Below are 20,108 nucleotides of genomic sequence, written 5' to 3'. Positions count from 1 at the left end.
GAGGGAGACAAACCATAAGAGACTCTTTTTTTTTTTTGAAAGATAATCAACATTATTAGTCATTAAGAAAACGCAAATCAAAACCACGATAAGCTACCACTACACATTGAGTAGTATGGCTACAATTGAAAAGACAGACAATAACAAGTATTGGCAAGGATGTGAAGAAATTGAAACTCTCATACCTTGTTGGTGGCTATGTACAATGGTGCAAGATCTTTAGAAAACCAGTTTGTCATTTCTTCAAAATGTTAAACATAGAGTTACCACATGACTCAACAATTCCATTTTTAGGTATATACCCAAGAGCAGTGAAAACATATGACCACACGAAAAGTTGTAAATACATATAGTAGTATTATTCATAATAACCAAAATTGGGAACAACCCAAATGTCCATCAACAGATGAATGGATAAACAAAATATGGCATATGCATACTATGGAATATTATTCAGCAATTAAAAGGAATAAAGTACTGATACATGGTATGACATGACCTTGAACACATGTTAAGTGAAAGGAGCCAGTCACAAAAAAACACACATATGAATCCATTTGTATGAAATGTCCAGAATAGACACATCTATAGAGACAGAAAGTAGATTAGTGGTTGTCTAGAGGAAGGAGAAGAAGAATGAGAAATAACTGCTACTATGTATAAAGTTTCTTTTGTGGGTGAAGAGAATGTGCTAACTATGAGGAGATGGTTGTACAACTCTAAATATACTACAAAACACTGACCATAAGAGACTCTTACTCTCAGGAAACAAACTGAGGGTTGCTGGAGTGGAGGGGGGTGGGAGGGATGGGGTGGCTGGGTGATGGACACTGGGGAGGGTATGTGCTATGGTGAGCGCTGTGAATGGTATAAGACTGATGAATCACAGACCTGTATCCCTGAAATAAATAATACATTATATGTTAATTTAAATAAAGAAAACATTCCCCTAAAAATAATTTTCCTGAATTACATTCTGCTGGCCACACACAAAAAAACTGGCAATTTTAAATGTGCCATTTCTATATCATGTACATCAGGTATCTATCTGAACAGGCAGAAACAACCAGAGTCTTTTTTAAATTTAAGAGCATGATGGATTAATGGTGAATTCAGCCAGGATTCTCTCCTTGCAAATCTGATTGAAAAAATATTTATGGACTGAAAAAACAGTTTTTAAAATGTCAATGCCAGAAACAGTGGAACAAACAAGGTGAAGGCTATGAATGGTTTAGGAATCACAAACATACAGTCAGGACCAGCTTCATGAGTGTGCAAACTGTGTAGTTGCAGAGACCTGTGCTCAGGAGAGCCCAGGCTTGGTTTAATGCTTGCCTTGTTATAGACTTGAAATTCTTAATAATTTTTAACAAGGAGCCCCACATTTTTACTTTACCACAGGACTGGCAAGTTATGTAGTCTCTCCCGCATACAGTGATTTGCTCATATCCTTCAGTATGTGTTCAGAAAGTAATTATAGCACAGAAGAATGTAACAGAAATTCTGACCAAAGGAGAAAGACAGCAGTTCTTCATCAGTCAAGAGCACACTACTTGATACCAAAGAGATTTTGGAATTGTTCTGTTGGACTCACATGAGATGTTCAAACACTATGGAACGGTAGACATTATGTGCTTAGAAGGCTACTCTAATCACACAAAAAAAGCCTAATGCTATAGTTTACAGAACTTAGTGCCTTCAGTTTGTTCACTGAAAACTACTGAAATAACCAAACTAAAAGTCCTCTTGAGAATACAAATATTTCTCATTGATACCTGCTATAAGGTCCTCCCGTCCTTCTATTCCAATGAAGATACTGAAATTGGTGCACATTTAAGTAACGATGAGGGGCAGATGGCTCAACTGTAACCAAATATTGATTTTAACTCAGCTCTTTAGTGTTCTGCCAAAAGGTGCCAAAATGTAGGCAGATGCTGTCATGACTACAAAAACACAACCTCATGTAAAAGTTTTTCTGGATGTATAGTAATTTTCAATGTGTTTTCTCAAATAATGGATACTAAAAGACCAATTATTATTTTGAGGGGGTGGGTCCTGATTTTTTGTTTTGTTAAAATATTGGGAACCACTGGTCTTAAATCTTGCTACTTAGAAAAGCAGGTCTCTGCAGGAGTCCATCAAAATCCTAGAGGAGAGCACAGGCAGCAAATTCTTTTACCTCGGCCCCAGTAACTTCTTGCTAGACAAGTCTCCAAAGGCAAGGGAAACAAAAGCAAAAATGAACTTTTGGGACTTCATCAAGATAAAAAGCTCTTGCACAGCGAAGGAAACAGTCCACTAAACTGAAAGACAACATAGAGAATGGGAGAAGATATTTGCAAATGGCAAATCAGATAAAGGGCTAGTATCCAAAATCTATAAAGAACTTTTCAAGCTCAACACCCAAAGAACAAATAATCCAGTCAAGTAATGGGCAGAAGACATGAACATTTCTCCAAAGAAGACATCCCAAATGGCCAACAGACACATGAAAAGATGCTCCACATCACTCGGCATCAAGAAAATATAGATCAAAACCACAATGAGATACCACATAACAGTGGTCAGAATGGCTAAAATGAACAACTCAAGAAACAACAGATGTTGGTGAGGATGTGGAGAAAGGGGAACCCTCTTACACTGTTGGTGGGAATGCAAACTGATACAGCCACTCTGGAAAACAGTGTGGAGGTTCCTTAAAAAGTTAAAAATAGAGATACCCTATGACCCAGCAATTACACTACTAGGTATTTATCCAAAGGATACAAACATAGTGATTCGAAAGGGCACATACACCCCAATGTTTATAGCAGCAATGTCCACAGTAGCCAAACAATGGCAAGAGCCGAGATGTCCATCGACAGATGAATGGATAAAGAAGTAGTATATATATACAATGGAATATTACTCAACCATCAAAAAAAAAAATACTTACCATTTACTTCCATCAACGTGGATGGAATTAGTGTTATACTAAGCAAAATAAGTCAGTCAGAAAAAGAGACATACCATATGATTTCACTAATATACGGAATTTAAGAAACAGAACAGATGAACATAGGGGAAGGGAAGGAAAAATAAAATAAGATAAAAACAGAGAGGGAGGCAAACCATAAGAGACTCTTAACTCTAGGGCACAAATTGAGGGTGCTGGAGGGGAGGTGGCGGGGGAAGATGCAGTGACTGGGTGATGAGCATTAAGGAAGGCACTTGATGTAATGAGCACTGGGTGTCATATGCAACTGATGAATAACTACCTGAAAATAATAATATACTATATATTGAAACTAATAATATACTATATGTTAACTAAATCAAATTTAAATTAAAAACTTTAAAAAAAGAAAAGAAAAGCAGGTCTCTGGGCCAGCAGCATCAGCATCACCTGGAAGTCTATTAAAAAGACAGAATATTAGGCCCCACTGCAGACCTACTGAATTAAATCTGCATTTTCACAAGATTCCTGGCTATCTATATATGCATTAAAGTTTGAGAAGATGTTCTAGACAACAAGTACTAAAGAAGCTTAGGATGTCAAGGGTTGACCAGTGACATACAGGTTTCAACACAAGACAACAACCTTTAATTAGTTTCATGAAGAATCTTCTGTATTAGTTTCCCTAAAAGTGCACGATTTCCTGGTTGCTTTATTTGCATTTAAGGAAGTCATTAGTGAAAACCTTATGTTGCTTATTTATGGAGATATGGAAGATAGAACACTCTTGGTCCAGGTCTAGCAGCACCAACCAGCTTTCCATACTTCCACTGCACAAGCATTCCATACTCTGGCATTGGGAGTAAAAGCTGCTATAGCCAGCCTTGACACAAATTTGGCAACATTTATCACGACCTCAACAATGATCATAGTGAACATCTGTCATTTATGCCAGCCCACTGCCCCTCCTTTTGGTAGCAGAATCACATTTTCCTTTTAAAAACTAATGAATTGTTGAACACTCCATCAAAAACTAACGATGTACCATATGTTGGCTAATTGAATATAATAATTAAAAAAAAAAACTATCTCCATTTTCATACTCTGATACTATCCCAGGACCCTGAGACCATGACCTGAGCTGAAGGGAGACACTTAACCAACTGAGCCACCCAGATGCCCCTCCTCTGCTGTTTTTAAAATTAGTTTGAAAAGGCTTTCTGTCACTTGTAGCTGAAAGAGTACCAATTAATACTAAATTAAGAAAATAATGGGTGAAATAGGTGATGGGGATTAAGGAGTGCACTCGTCATGATGAGCACTGGATTATGTATGGAATGATTGAATCACTATACTGTACACCTAAAATTAATATAAAACACTGTATGTTAACTATACTGGAATTAAAATTAAAACTTAATAAATAAAAAATAATCAGAGATACATATAAAGCTCTATGTAAGAGTTGCACTTTTATGGCCTCTTTTCCTTAAGTGTTTTACAAATAAAATGAAATACTGATGAGGAAAAGTGCAGCATTTAGGAAAATGGGGTGAAATCATTCCATTACCATTTTGTCTATTCTTTTAAATATCTTTTTGTTCCTCCTTAATTAACACTAGATGATTTTTCAAAGGGGGATTTTTTTGTTGTTGTCAACTGCCAAAAAATAAAAGGATGCTTTCAAATTCAAGAGCTGAAGCACTATTTACAATGGCAAAAAAAAAAAAAAAGGAAATGCAACAATAAAAGATAAGTAAATTATGACACACTCATAAAATGAAATACTACGGTGACATTACAATCATTTTAGACTAAGAAAGATGGGGAAATGACTATAACATTTCATTGAATAAAAAAAGAAATTATAAAAAAATCATATGGTATGAACCTAATTTTTTAAAACATAAATATAACTACAGAGAGAGAGAGAGAGAGAAGAAAGACTGGGATGAAATATACCAAAAATGTCATTAAAAAGTAACTCTCATTAGTGGGATTATAAATCACTCTTTTCATTTTTTTATTATTTCTCTTAATTTCCAAACTTCTTGTTATTAACTAATATGCAATTTTTAAATAAGCAGTAATTCATGTAGGGGATAGATTTAATATCTCTTAAGGGAACCTTTGCTGGCAATAGTGTTCCTATTTCAAGATCCAAAAAATTAACAAATTAGGGATGAGAAGAACTGTTCAAATTTCTTTTTAATTCTTTTATAAGATATGAAGCAAAGGTGAAAATTGGAAGTTGGGAAACACCTAAGTATATAAATGGCATATATTAATAAATCATGTTAAATGACTCAGATAATAACCTCTTTTACTTAGTATTTATTTTCAGTAGTCATAAACAGTCTTAATAGTCTCTTAATAAATTAAATAAATAAATAAAAACAATCTCATAGTCTTATGAGGCTCAGCCTGAAAGGTTAAACTAAGAGAGAAATGATGGCAGTTGGTAATTCCATGAGCAAGAAATAGGATTTTAAGACGACACTGAGGGAAATCTGATGAAACAGAGTAGAAAAGGACCAGCCTGTGTTTTCCAGATACATTGTTCTGTACTCTATCAAGACTCAAAACTGGGATGCCTGGGTGGCTCAGTTGGTTAAGCGTCTGTCTGCCTTCAGCTTATGCCATGATCCCACGGTCCTGGGATCAAGCCCCGCATCCGGCTCCCTGCTCAGCGGGAAGCCTGCTTCTCCCTCTCCCTCTGCCTGCAGTTCTGCCGGCTTGTGCTCTCACTCTCTCTCGTGCTCTCTCTGGCAAATAAATAAAATCTTAAAAAAAAAAAACTCAAAACTACTTATGTCAGCCAAATATAGCAGCAGTAAAACCCAGTGGAGAGTATCATTTGGGTAGGCTGGCAGGCCAGATTCCAAACGGAAAATCTTCAGAGCTGATCACAAAGGGGAAACAGGTAGGTGTGGCTACAAAAGGAAGGAAAATGAAACCTAGGGTGCCTGGGTGGCTCAGTTGGTTAGGCCCCTGCCTTCGGCTCAGGTCATGATCCTGGAGTCCTGGGATGGAGTCCCGCATCGGGCTCCCTGCTCAGCGGGGAGTCTGCTTCTTCCTCTGACCCTCACCTTCTCATGCTCTCTCTCATTCTCTCTCAAATAAATAAATAAAATCTTTAAAATTAAAAAAAAGAAATGAAACCTAGAGATCTAAGGATGGAGAAAGACGGAGTTGGCAGAGAACATGCAGTTGAGCTAAGCAGGTGGTGATAGGCACACACCAAAGAAAAAAGGATAGTTTTATTCCAAGGAAGCTGAATTTCCAAACTCAAGCCTTGACTCAAAAAACTGGCCCCCAAAGAGGATTTTTAGGGCACTGAAATTCTTCTGTATGATACTATAATGGTGGATACACGTCATTATACATTTGTCAAAACTCATATAATGTACAACACCAAGAGTGAACCCCATTGTAAAGTATGAACTTTTGATGATAATGATTTATCAGTATAGGCTCATCAACTGCAGCAAATCTACCACTCTGGTGCCAGATATTGATAATGGTTGAGATGAAGGTGGGGGGAGAGACAGGGTATATGGGAACTCTGTACTTCCCACTCAAATTTGCTGTAAACCTAAAACTGCTCTAAAAAATAGTCTATTATTTTTTAAATGCTTTTTGGTTCCAAAGAACTAAACCAACCTAGCTCCCAACCTTCCCCAAATTTTTAACCTTAAAATAAGTAGATGTGAATGATAGAAGCAGGTCTAAGTCCACCATCACTGTAGCAACAGAATCAATCAGGGTCTTCCAAGAAAGAGCAAAAAATGTGATGCAGGAAACCTGGGTGGCCTGGGTCGCTAACTGAGCTCTTTACCCACAACTGGACTCTCCATAAAGAAAACTGACTGTCTTTAAATGCCCTAAGAGGAACAAAATTAACATGCATAGAACATGATACAAACCACCTCGCAGCACAGTCTTTCAAATCCAACCCATCAAGGCAACAACAAATTTAGACTTCATCTTTAATCATTTGTTGTATGTTTCTTGAGTAATGGTAATGTGCTCTGTACACGGATTAGAACATACCAGACGAAACCCCAAATAAGAGGGAATGAATCTTGGGACTACTCTCTCTAAAAGAAACAGCCCATGTGGAAGGCATTAGGACTTACCTTCTGAGGCTGTGTACATGTTAAGTATTTCCCCTTTGCAAGCCCATCATTGTGTAAAAGTGCCAGAAGCACGTGTTGTGATAAGCACTGGGTATAATACGCAACTAATGAATCCTTGAACACTACATCAAAAACTAATGACATACTATATGTTGGCTAACTGAACATAATAATAAAAAATTAAAAATTTAAAAAATTAAAACAAAATAGAAGTGCCAAAACCACATTTTTAATAGTGAAAAAGGAAAAACAAAACAAAAAACTTTTTTTTTAGTTCTTTGATAGTGCTCCATAAATAAAGATGGAACTATATACCTATGTTATTCTACCCATTTTGTTCCTATGAACACGTTAGATAGCCTAGATATCTAGATTTAAACACCCTCCTCCCACCTCACTCTGCCACTACATAACACTATAAAGAAATGTTTTTAAATGTTTTAAAACATTTGCCTTGTTTAAGGGGCGCCTGGGTGGCTCAGTTGGTTAAGTATCCGACTCTTGATTTTGGCTCAAGTCATGATTGCAGGGTCCTGAGATTGAGCCCCAGGTCAGGCTCTGCGCTGAGCATGGAGCCTGCTTGAGATTCTCTCTCTTCTGGTGGCCTTCTCCCCTCTCTAAATAAATAAATAAATAAATAAATAAATAAATAAATAAATAAATAAATAAATAAAAGTTATAAAAATAAAATAAAAATAAATAAAATACAAATAATTTGCCTTGTTTTCTGAAACAATTTCAAAGTATAACTACCTCAATGCTATAAAACATGCAGTTACAGCCACTGTTTTAATTTTCAAACACTTTGAACCCAGATTTTCAAGAGTCATAGAATGAAGTTTTATGTTTAAACATCTAAACTTAGCTTTCTTCCAGGAAAAAAAAGGAGAGGAGGTTGGAGGGGGATTAAGACTAAAACACTCTGATTTGCACAATTTGACAAAATCTTTCAAATTTCTCAATATATATGCTCACTGACCCAGCAATTCCACTTCTAGGAATTTTTCACAATATATTCACATGAATGTGTACATAAACGTGTAGTGCTGCATCTATACCAGTAAAAACTAGAAACAACATAAATGCTTACGAATTATTTAAATGAATGATGTACTTGCCATATTATACATCAGTTTTTTAAAAATGAGGTTGACATATCTATATGTTTTGCAATGAAAAGAGGTCCATCATATACTGTTAAGTGGGAAAAGGCAAATTACAAAATAATTTTAATGACTTGTATGGATGAAAATTTCTGGTAAAGTATACAGAAAAATGATACTGAATTGAGGAGTAAGAGAAATTTCGGTTTCTACTCTACTCATCTGTCTGCATTTTTTTCAAAATTTTTTACAAGGTTGCAACACTTTTGGAATTTCTTTTTAAATTAAAAACAAAACGCAAGAAGTCCAAATAAATATATCAGGTTGCAAAAAAATCATGGGTCCAATATATGTATGTAATGAATATAGACCATTATTATAATTTGCAAAATCCAAATAAATTCCTTGATTGCCCAGGTGGCATCTGAGCAAAGCCCCCTTGGATGTCTTCCCTGGAAAGAAAGCTTCCAAAATTAACACCAAACTTGCCTCAATTTCCACGGAAGCGTCAAACCTCCTCTGCGAAGTTCGATGTTAGGGAAACTCAGAAAAAGCTTCTCTAACCTTGCTGGCACCGAGCTCGGCGGAGAATGCACAAGGGCCGCGGAGCTGCGGCGGGGTCCTCAAGTCATCTGGCCTAGCGCTAGATCGCAGGCCGCTCCTCCCCGGTTGGCTCAGGCCCCGCCCACCCACCGCGGCCGCCCAGCTTTCGTTTCCCACTGAATGGAAAGTGAAACTCAGCGAGAGGCGGGCTGCGCCGCTACCTCGGCGCGGGGAGGAGGAGCGATGCACGCCCCCACCCGGGAGCTCGGGAGACCCAGCGAGCCGCGGGGGATTTTGGCTTTTAAAGATATATGCTATGCTTCTGGTACTTGCCCTTTGCCTACGATTCCAAGAATACATGGGTCTTTTTATCTGGCTTTTTATGATCATGCATCATTGAGGAGGGCATGTAATGTGATGAGCACTGAGTGTTACAGAAACTGATAAATTATTGAACACTACACGTGAAACTAATGATGTACTGTAAGTGGGCTAAGAGAATTTAAATATTAAAAAAAGGATATGGCTTACAGTTGTTTGGTGTTTCATAGTATACATAACATTTTGTCTTTCGTAATTTCTGAAATTGTGTATCTTAAAATCGATGACTTGTAGATTCAATGAAATGTGGCACACAGGTATAAAGTCCTTATTCCTTTGTTCTGCTGCTGTTCTGCGGAGCCAGCAGAAGAGGACAGACATGGTGAATAGGGGTGCACAAAGGGTAAAGAAAGTAAACTGTTTATGCCTCAGAACTTAAGATGGGAAGATCTAACAAGATGGTGCTCTCTGAAAGCATTGGTTGACATTTCTCAAAACGAGGCAAGTAAGAGTTTAAATTGAAACTGCGTAATAGTTGCTTCAAAAGAAAGTCCCTTAAGCGTCTGCCTTTGGCTGGAGTCATGATCCTGGAGTCCTGGGATCAAGTCCTGCAGCCGGCTCCCTGCTCAGCGAGGAGCCTGGTTCTCCCTCTCACTCTGCCCCTCCCCAGCTTGTGCTCTCTCTCACTCTCTCTCAAATAAATAAATGAAATCTTAAAAAAGAGGAAGGAAGGAAGAAAAAGAGAAAGAAAGAAAAAAAAAGAAAGAGAAAGAAAGAAAGGAAGAAAGAAAGAAAAAGTTTGTGCCCTAAGAAGCATTTTCTGTAGCTTGCATGGTTTCGCTGAAAATTGAAGATGGATTTCCTTCTCTTTTTCCTTTTTAATTTGAAGTGCCAGACGAGAAGCCATACCTAACTGCCTCACTTGAAAATTCTGCTTAAAAATTTAGTCATAGAGGAAGACGTTTGGCTGACTTTATGGGATTATCTAGTTCTCCTTTACTGTGGAAAGCTACTTTTAGAGAAAAGTTCTTTGTACAAGTTGAGGAACAATTTATAGAACCTGATGCTAATTTTTGTTCTAGGAAAAGGACAGGCTTTGTTGCATGGGATAAGGGCAAGTGGTGTTTTAAGAAAAAGGGGGAAAAATCAATGACTAATAAAATATATATTAGTACTTCTTCACATAGCTCATTTCTCCACAAACACTTCTGGTTTCATGTGACTTGTTTGCTCGTTCTCCTCCACAACTCTTTCCCTTGTCTATTTTCCTCTGCATTTTATCAAGATATGCTTTTTTTATTTTTAAACTTTATTTTATTTTGTATGGTTCCAAAAATAAATTACAAGTTTTCTTTTTAGGTGTGTAGATTGAATCTCTCCCATAGAACTCCTTTGGGCAAACACAATTTTTTAAGGAGTGAGTGGAGATAAATTGAAGCAAACAGAACTCTTAAGTTTCAATTTCCTGGCATGGATTTCAGGGTAGAACTAAAACAGATTATGAATTGGCATCTGTTACCTTTCCTAAATTATTCTCTATCCTCTGGCAATTTGTTGCCTTAATGGAGGACTTTTTTTAATTAAATATTTTATTTTTGGAAAATAAATTTAAACATACAGAGAAGTTACAAAAATATTACAATGACCCCATATACTCTTTACTCACTGTTAACATTGTGGCACAGTTGCTTTATTACTTTTTTCTCTTGTGTACACACACACACACACACAAACCCTGTATGTATATATTTTAAGTCAGTGTTCTTTTGTTTGTTGCTGAACTACTTGAGAGGAAATTGCATATCAAGATTCACCACCCATAATAATCCAATGCATCTCCTAAAACCAAAGAAATTTTCTTACATAAAGTGAGGGCAATTGTCAAAATCAGGAAATTTAATATTGATAAAATACAATTTTCTAACACATACAGTAAATATTTAAATGTTGACAATTATCCCAACTTGTCCTTTATATTAACTCTTTTTTACCAACACAGAATCCAAGCTGTAATATTATTCATTTGGGTTTTTTTATTATTAAATATTTTATTTTGAGATAATTGTAGGGTCACATGCAGTTGTAACAAATACAACAGAGAAATCACAGTTTTCCTAACCTGTGAAACGATAGCACACGTCACAACCAGGATATTGACACCGATGTAGTCACTGTCAATGCAGGACATTCCCATCACCACAAGAATCCTTCATGTTGCACTATTATACCCACACTTACTTCCTTCCAGCCCTGCTCCCTCCTCATCTGACATTACTCATCTGTTCTCCTTTTCACTAATTTGTCATTTCAAAAATGTTATGTATTTGTAATCACACAGTGTATAAACCTTGGGAAAAGTTTTTTCTTTTTTTCCATGTGGTATAATTCTCTTGAGATTTATCCAGATTGTTGAATATATCAATAGTTTGCTCCTTTTTATTGCTCAGTAGTATCACATTGCACCACAGTTTAACAATTCATTTGTTGAAGAATATCTGGATTATTTCCAGTTTTTTTATAGGATTCAGAGGGAGAATTCAGTGATTCATCAGTTGTATACAACACCCAGTGCTCATTACTTTAAGTGTGCTCCTAAATGCCCATTACCGAGTTATCCCATTCCCCCATCCACCTCCCCTCCAGCAACACTCAGTTTGTTCCCTAGAGTTGAGTCTCTTACAGTTTGCCTCCCTCTCTGCTTTTATCTTATTTTATTTTTCCTTCCCTTCCGCTATGTTCATCTGTTCTGTTTCTTAAATTCCACATATGAATGCAATCATATGGTATTTGTCTTTCCCTGACTGACTTATTTCGCTTAGCATAACACCCTCTAGTTCTATCCACGTCCTTGCAAATGGCAAGATTTCATTCTTTTTGATGGCTGAGTAATATTCCTGTGTGTGTGTGTGTGTGTGTGTACACAACTTCTTTACCCATGTCAAGGACATCTCAGGTCTTTCCATTGTTTGGCCATTGTGGACATTCCTGCTATAAACATTGGGGTGCAGGTACCCCTTCAAATCTCTATGTTCGTATCCTTTGGATAAATACTTAGTAGTGCAATTGCTGGGTCATAGGGTAGCTCTATTTTTAACTTTTTAAGGAACCTCCACACTGTTTTCCAGAGTGGCTGTACCAGTTTGCATTCCCACCAACAGTGTAAGAGGGTTCCCCTTTCTCTGCATCCTTGCCAACATCTGTTGTTTCTTGAGTTGTTCATTTTTGCCATTCTGACCAACTGTGAGGTGGTATCTCATTGTGGTTTTGCTGTATTTCCCTGATGCCGAGTGATGTGGAGCATTTTTTCATGTGTCTATTGGCCATTTGTATGTCTTCTTTGGAGAAGGGTTTGTTCAGGTCTTCTGCCCATTTCTTGACTGAATTATTTGTTTTTTGGATGTTGAGTTTGAGAATTTCTTTATAGATCTTGGATACCAGCCCTTTATCTGATAAGACATGTGCAAATATCTTCTCCCACTCTGTATGTTGTCTTTCAATTTAGTCGACTGTTTCCTTTGCTGTGCAGAAGCTTTTTATCTTGATGAAGTCCCAAAAGTTCATTTTTGCCTTTGTTTGCCTAGCCTTTGAAGACTTGTCTAGCAAGAAGTTGCTGGGGCCAAGGTCAAAGAGGTTGTTGTCTATGTTCTCTTGTAGGATTTTGATGGATTCCTGTCTCACATTTAGGTCTTCCAACCATTTTGAGTCTATTTTTGTGTTTTTTTCTGGTTTGTTTTGTTCTTTTTCTGTTGTTGTGGTTGTTATTGTTGTCTTTTCTCTTTCTTTCTTCTATTCTTTTCTGGACAAAATGATGAGATGGAGAAACTCACCCCAAAAGAAAGAACAAGAAGTAGTACTCACTGCCAGGGATTTAATCAATATGGATATAACTAAGATGTCAGAACTAGAATTCAAAACAATGATTATAAAGATACTAGCTGGGCTTGAGAAAACATAGAAAAGAGTAAAGAATCCTTCACTGTAGAAATAAAAGAATCTAGGGGCACCTGGGTAGCTCAGTCGTTAAGCATCTGCCTTCGGCTCAAGTCATGATCCCAGGGTCCTGGGATAGAGTCCCGCATTGGTCTTCCTGCTCAGTGGGAAGCCTGCTTCTCCCTCTCCCACTCCCCCTGCTTGTGTTCCTTCTCTTGCTGTGTCTCTCTCTGTCAAATAAATAAGTAAAATCTTTTAAAAAAATAAAAATAAAAGAAATAAAGGAATCTAATCAGGCCAAAATTAAAAATGCTATTACTGAGATACAGTCCCAAATGGAGGCTCCAACTGCTAGGATAAATGAGGCAGAGTCAGTGATATAGAAGACAAAATGATGGAGAATAAGGAAGCTGTGGAAAAGCAAGAAAAACAACTACTGGATCATGAGGGAAGAATTCGAGAACTCAATGATTCGATAAAGCAAAATAATATTCAAATAATAGGGGTTCCAGAAGAGGAGGAGGAGGAGGAGAGAGAGCAGCAGAAGGTTTATTTGAACAAATTATAGCTGAGAACTTCCCAAATCTGTGGAAGGAAACAGGCATTCAAGTGCAGGAGGCCCAGAGAACCCCCCTCAAAATCAACAAAAATAGGTCAATACCTCAACATATAATACTGAAGCTTGCAAATTTCAAAGATAAAGAGAAAACCCTAAAAGCAGCTCAGGACAATAGGTCCTTAACCTACAAGGGTAGAAACATAAGGCTGGCAGCAGACCTGTCCATAGAGACCTGGCAGGCCAGAAAGGACTGGCATTATATATATTCAACATGCTAAAGGGGAAAAATATGAGGCCAAGAATACTTTATCCAGCAAGGCTGTCATTCAGAATAGAAGGAGAGATAAAGAGTTTCCACGACAAACAAAAACTAAAGGAATTTCTGAATACTAAACCAGCCCTGCAAGAATTATTAAAGGGGATCCTTTGAGCAAAGAGAGAGTCCCAAAGTAACAAAGAACAGAAAGGAACAGAGATAATCTAGAGAAACAATGACTTTACAGGTAATACAATGGCACTCACTTCATATCTTTCAATAATCACTCTGAATGTAAATAGACTAAATGCTCCAATCAAAAGACACAGGGTATCAGAAAGGATAAAAACACAAGACCCATTGATATGCTGTCTATAAGAGACTTATTTTAGACCCAAAGACACCTCCAGATTGAAAGTGAGGGGGTGGATGGGGCGCCTGGGTGGCTCTCTCATTAAGTGTCTGCCTTCGGCTCAGGTCATGATCCCAGGGTCCTGGGATTGAGCCCTGCATCAGGCTGCCTGCTCAGTGGGGAGCCTGCTTCACCCTCTCCCACTCCCCCTGCTTGTGTCCCTCTCTCACTGTGTCTCTCTCTGTCAAATAAATAAATAAAATCTTTAAAAAAAAAGAAAGTGAGGGGGGTGGGGAACCATTTATCATGCCAATGGACATCCAAAGACAGCTAAAGTAGCCATCCTTATATCAAACTAGATTTTAAACCAAAGACTGTAATAAGAGATGAAGAAGGACACTCTATCATAATAAAAGGGCCTATCCAACAAGAAGATCTAGCAGTTGTAAATATTTATGCCCCTAACTTGGAAGCAGCCAATTATATAAATTAATTAATAACAAAATTAAAGAAATACATTGATAATAATACAATAATAGTAGGGGACTTTAACACCTCACAGCAATACACAGATCATCTACAAAAAAGATCAGCAAGGAAACAAGGGCTTTGAATGACACACTGGACCAGATGGATTTCACAGATATATTCAGAGCATTTCATCCTAAAACAGCAGAATACACTTTCTTCTCAAGTACACTCCAAGTGCATATTCTCCAGAATAGATTACATACTGGGTCACAAGTCAAGTGTCAACCAGTACCAAAAGATCGAGATTATTCCATGCATATTTTCAGACCACAATGCTTTAAAACTTGAAGTCAACTACAAGAAAACATTTGGAAAGACCACAAATACATGGAAGTTAAAGAGCATCCTAGTAAAGAATGAATGGGTCAGCCAGGAAACTGAAGAAGAATTAAAAAAAAAAATACATGGAAGTAAATGAAAATGAAAACATGACAGTTCAGAACTTTTGGGATGCAGCAAAGATGGTCCTAGCAGGGTAGTATATAGCAATATAGGCCTTCCTCAAGAAACAAGAAAAGTCTCAAATACACAACCTAACCTTACACCTAAAGGAGTTGGAGAAAGAACAGCAAATAAAGCCTAAATCCAGCAGGAGAAGAGAATTAATAAAGATGAGAGCAGAAATCAATGACATAGAAACTAAAACAACAACAACAACAGATCAGTTGAACAGATCAGTAGAACAGATCAATGAAACTAGGAGCTGGTTCTTAGAAAGAATTAAGATCGATAAACCCCTAGCCAGACTTATCAAAAAGAAAAGAGGAAAGCCCCAAATTAACAAAATCATGAATGAAAGAGGAGAGATCACAACCAACCCCAAAGAAATACAATTATAAGAACATATTATGAGCAACAATATGCCAACAAATTAGGCAATCTGGATGAAATGGATGCATTCCTAGAAACATATAAACTACCAAAACTGAACAAGGAAGAAATAGAAAACCTGAACAGATCCATAACCAGCAAGGAAATTGACACAGTAATCAAAAATCTCCCAAAAAACAAGAATCCAGAGCTGGATGGCTTCCCAGGAGAATTCTACCAATCATTTAAAGAATTAATACCTATTTTTCTGAAGCTGGTTCAAAAAATAGAAATGGAAGGATAACTGCCAAAGTCATTCTATGAGGCCAGCATTACCCTTATCCCCAAACCAGACAAAGACCCCATCAAAAAGGAGAATTACAGACCAGTATCCCTGATGAACATGGATGCAAAAATTCTCACCAAGATACTAGCTAATAGGATCCAACAGTACATTCAAAGGATTATTCATTCACCAGGACCAAGTGGGATTTATTCCTGGGATGCAAGGATGGTTCAACATCCACAAATCAATCAATGTGATATACTATATTAATAAAGGAAAGGACAAGAACCATATGATCCTCTGAATAGATGCAGAACAAGCATTTGACAAACTACAGCATCTGTTTTTGATAAAAAACTCTCTGCAGTGCAGGGATAGAGGGAACATACCACAATATCATAAAAGCCATATAAGAAAAACCGACAGTGAATATCATCCTCAACAGGGAAAAACTGAGAGCTTTTCCCCTAAGGTCAGGATCATGACAGGGATGCCCACTGTCACTGTTGTTAAACATAGTACTGGTAGTCCTAGCCTCAGCAATCAGGCAACAAAAAGAAATAAAAGGCATCCAAATTGTCAAAGAAGTCAAATTTTCACTCTTGGCTGATGACATGATACTCTATGTAGAAAACCCAAAAAACTCCACCACAAAATTGCTAGAACTCACACAGGAATTCAGTAAAGTGGCAGGATATAAAATCAATGCACAAAAATCAGTTGCATTTCTATACACTAACAATGTGACTGAAGGAAGAGATTAAGGAATCGATTCCATTTACAATAGCCCCCAAAACCATAAGTTACCTAGGAATAAACCTAACCAAAGAGGTAAAGGATCTATACTCTAGAAACTACAGAACACTTATGAAAGAAATTGAAGAAGGCACAAAGAGATGGAAAAACATTCCATGTTCATGGATTGGAAGAATAAACATTGTGAAAATGTCCATGCTGCCCAGAGCAATCTACACATTCAGTGCAATCCCTATCAAAATACCATCGACATTTTTCATAGAGCTGGACCAAACAATCCTAAATTTTGTATGGAACCAGAATGACAAAGCAGGAAAGAATATCCAACCTCAAGAAGACAGTCTCTCCAACAAATGGTGGTGGGAAAATTGGATAGCCACATGCAGAAGAATGAAACTGGACCACTTTCTTACACCATACACAAAAATAAATTCAAAATGGATGAAAGACCTAAATGTGAGACAGGAATTCATCAAAGTCTTAGAGGAGAACATAGGCAGTAACCTCTTTGACCTCAACCACAGCAACTTCTTGCTAGACACGTCTTCAAAGGCAAGGGAAACAAAGGCAAAAATGAACTTTTGGGACTTCATCAAGATAAAAAGCTTCTGCACAGCAAAGGAAACAGTCAACAAAGCTAAGAGGCAACCCACAGAATGGGAGAAGATATTTGCACATGTCTTATCAGGTAAAGGGCTGGTATCCAAGATCTATAAAGAAATTCTCAAACTCAACATCCAAAAAACAAATAATTCAGTCAAAAAATGGGCAGAAGACCTGAACAAACCCTTCTCCAAAGAAGACATACAAATGGCCAATAGACACATGAAAAAATGTTCAGCATCACTAGCCATCAGGGAAATACAAATCAAAACCATAATGAGATACCACCTTACACCATTTAGAATGGCCAAAATTAACAAGACAGGAAACAACAAATGTTGGTGAGGATGCGGAGAAGGGGGAACCCTCCTACGCTGTTGGTGGGAATACAAGCTGGTACAGCCACTCTGGAAAACAGTATGGGGGTTCCTCAAGATGTTCAAAATAGAGCTACCCTACAACCCAGCAATTGCACTCCTGGGTATTTACCCCAGAGATACAGATGTAGTGAAAAGAAGGGGCACATGCACCCCAATGTTCATGCTAAACTGTGGAAGGAGCCATGATGTCCTTCAACAAATGAATGGATAAAGATGTGGTTCATATATACAATGGAATATTATTCAGCCATCAAGATGAATACCTACCATTTGCATCGACATGGATGGAACTGGAGGGGATTATGCTAAGTGAAATAAGTCAAGTAGAGAAAAGCAATTATCATATGCTTTCACTCATATATGGAACATAAGGAATAGCACAGAGGACAACAGGACAAGGGAGGGAAAGCTGAATGGGAAGAAATCAGAGAGGGAGAGGAACCATGAGAGACTCTGGACTCCAGGAACCAAACTGAAGGTTACAGAGGGAAGGGGGGAGGGGGAAGGGGTAACCGAGTGATGGTATTAAGAAGGGCACATGTTGTGATGAGCACTGGGTATAATACGCAACCAATGAATCATTGAACACTACATCAGACACTAATAATGTACTCTATGTTGGCTAACTGAACATAATAAACAAATTAATTCTTAATCCATTAAAAAAATTAATTAATTTAAATAAATTTTTTTTTTAAAATTATGGGTCATAACTAAAACAGTACTAAGAAAGAATTATATAGGCTCCTGGGTGGCTTAGTCGGTTAAGCGTCTGCTTTCTGCTCGGGTCATGATCCCAGGATCCTGGGATCAGGCCTGGCATTGGGCTCCCTGCTCGGTGGGGAGCTTGCTTCTCCCTCTCCTTCTAGTGCTCCCCCAGCTTGTGCTTTCTCTTGCTCTCTCTCCCACTCTCTGTCAAAGAAATGAATAAAATCTTTAAAAAAAAGGAAGAAAGAAATTTATAGCACTAAATGTTTTTGTTAGAGAAGAGAAGTCGCTAATTAGTAAGGTAAGTTCTCACTGTAAGAAACTAGTAAAAAAGAGCAATAGAAACCGAAAACAAAAAGAAGGAAGAAATATAGGATAAATCAATGAAATTGAAAACAAATGTAGAAAAATCAGAGAAATAGAAAATGTAATCTTTGAAAGATGAGTAAAATTGACAAACCTCTAGCAAGACTGACAAAGAAAAAAAAGAGAGAATCATTGACTTCTACCTCTGAAACTAATAATACACTGTATGTTATTTAGTTGAATTTAAATAAAATTAAATTTAAAAAAAGAAAAAAGAGAGACAATACAAATTACCAATATCAGGAATTTAAAAGGAGATGCTATTATAAACCCTGCAGATATAAAAGCATAAGAGAATACTATAAACAAGTATACACACATAAATTTGACAACTTATTTGAACTGAACAATTCTTTGAAAAGCACAAACTACCATACCTCACCAACATGAGATAGTTTGAATAACTCCATAAGTTTTAAAGAAATTGAACTTTTAATTTTTACAATTCAAAAAAGAAATCTCCAGGCCCAGTTGGTTTCCCTGTAATAGTACCCTGATACCAAAATCAGACAAAGTGCAAAAAGGAAAGAAAACTGCAGACCAATATTCTTTATGGATACTGATGTGAAAATTCTTCACAAAATGTTAGCAAATAGAATTCAGCAATATATAAAAAGAATTATACACCTTGATCAGGTAAGGTTTTATTCCAAGGATACAAAGACAGTTCAATATTCAAAAATCAATGTAATCCACCATATCAGCAGGCTAAAGAAGAAAATCACGTGATCAAAATTAACTGATGCAAAAATGGCATTTAACAAAATTCAACTCCTACTTATGATTTAAAACTCTTAAAGAACTAGAAATACAGGTAAACTTATATACTATGTAACTCCACCTGTACAACATTTTCAAGGTAACAAAACTATGGAGATGGGAAAAAAATTAGTGATGGCCAATGTTTAAGGGTTGGGGGAAGAGGATGAGTAGGAATAAAGGGGGTAGCAGGAGAGAGATCTTTGTAGTGATAGAACAGTTTCTTGTCTTGACTGGAGTGGTAATTACACAAATATACACAAGTGATAAAATGGCATAGAGATATGCCCACAAATGGTGTCAATGTCAATTTCCTGAGTTTGATGTTATGTAAAATATAATTGTTGGAGGAAACTGGGTAAACCTCTCTGTATCATTTTTGCAACTTCCTGTGAATCCCTAATTATCTCACAATAAAGGTTTTTTAAGAAAAAGTAATGGGCAAAAAAAATAAAATGGGCATTTTTATTGGATTACATCAAATTTATAAATTACCTTAGGGAGAATAATATATTTATTTTGTTGACAGTTACTATCCAATAATAAGGAATGTCTTTAAATTTGTTCAAGGCTATTTTTGTGTCTTTGAGTTTAAAGTTTTCTCATAAAGGCTTCTAAACCTTTCTAGTTAAATTGTTATTTCTAAGTATTTCTCTTTTTGTTTCTGTTCTTAACAGAAGTTTCTTCCTCCACTAACCAATTATTGTATTTGTGAAATCAAAGCTACTAATACCCTGCTACCATACTGACATATTTTGTTTAAGTTAGTCT

The sequence above is a fragment of the Mirounga leonina genome, unplaced genomic scaffold (genome assembly GCF_011800145.1).
Source record: "Mirounga leonina isolate KUSES-001 unplaced genomic scaffold, KU_Mleo_1.0 Mir_201, whole genome shotgun sequence".
Classification (NCBI taxonomy): Eukaryota; Metazoa; Chordata; class Mammalia; order Carnivora; family Phocidae; genus Mirounga; species Mirounga leonina.
The sequence above is the reverse complement of the archived record's forward strand: the minus strand, read 5'-3'. Positions refer to the sequence as shown.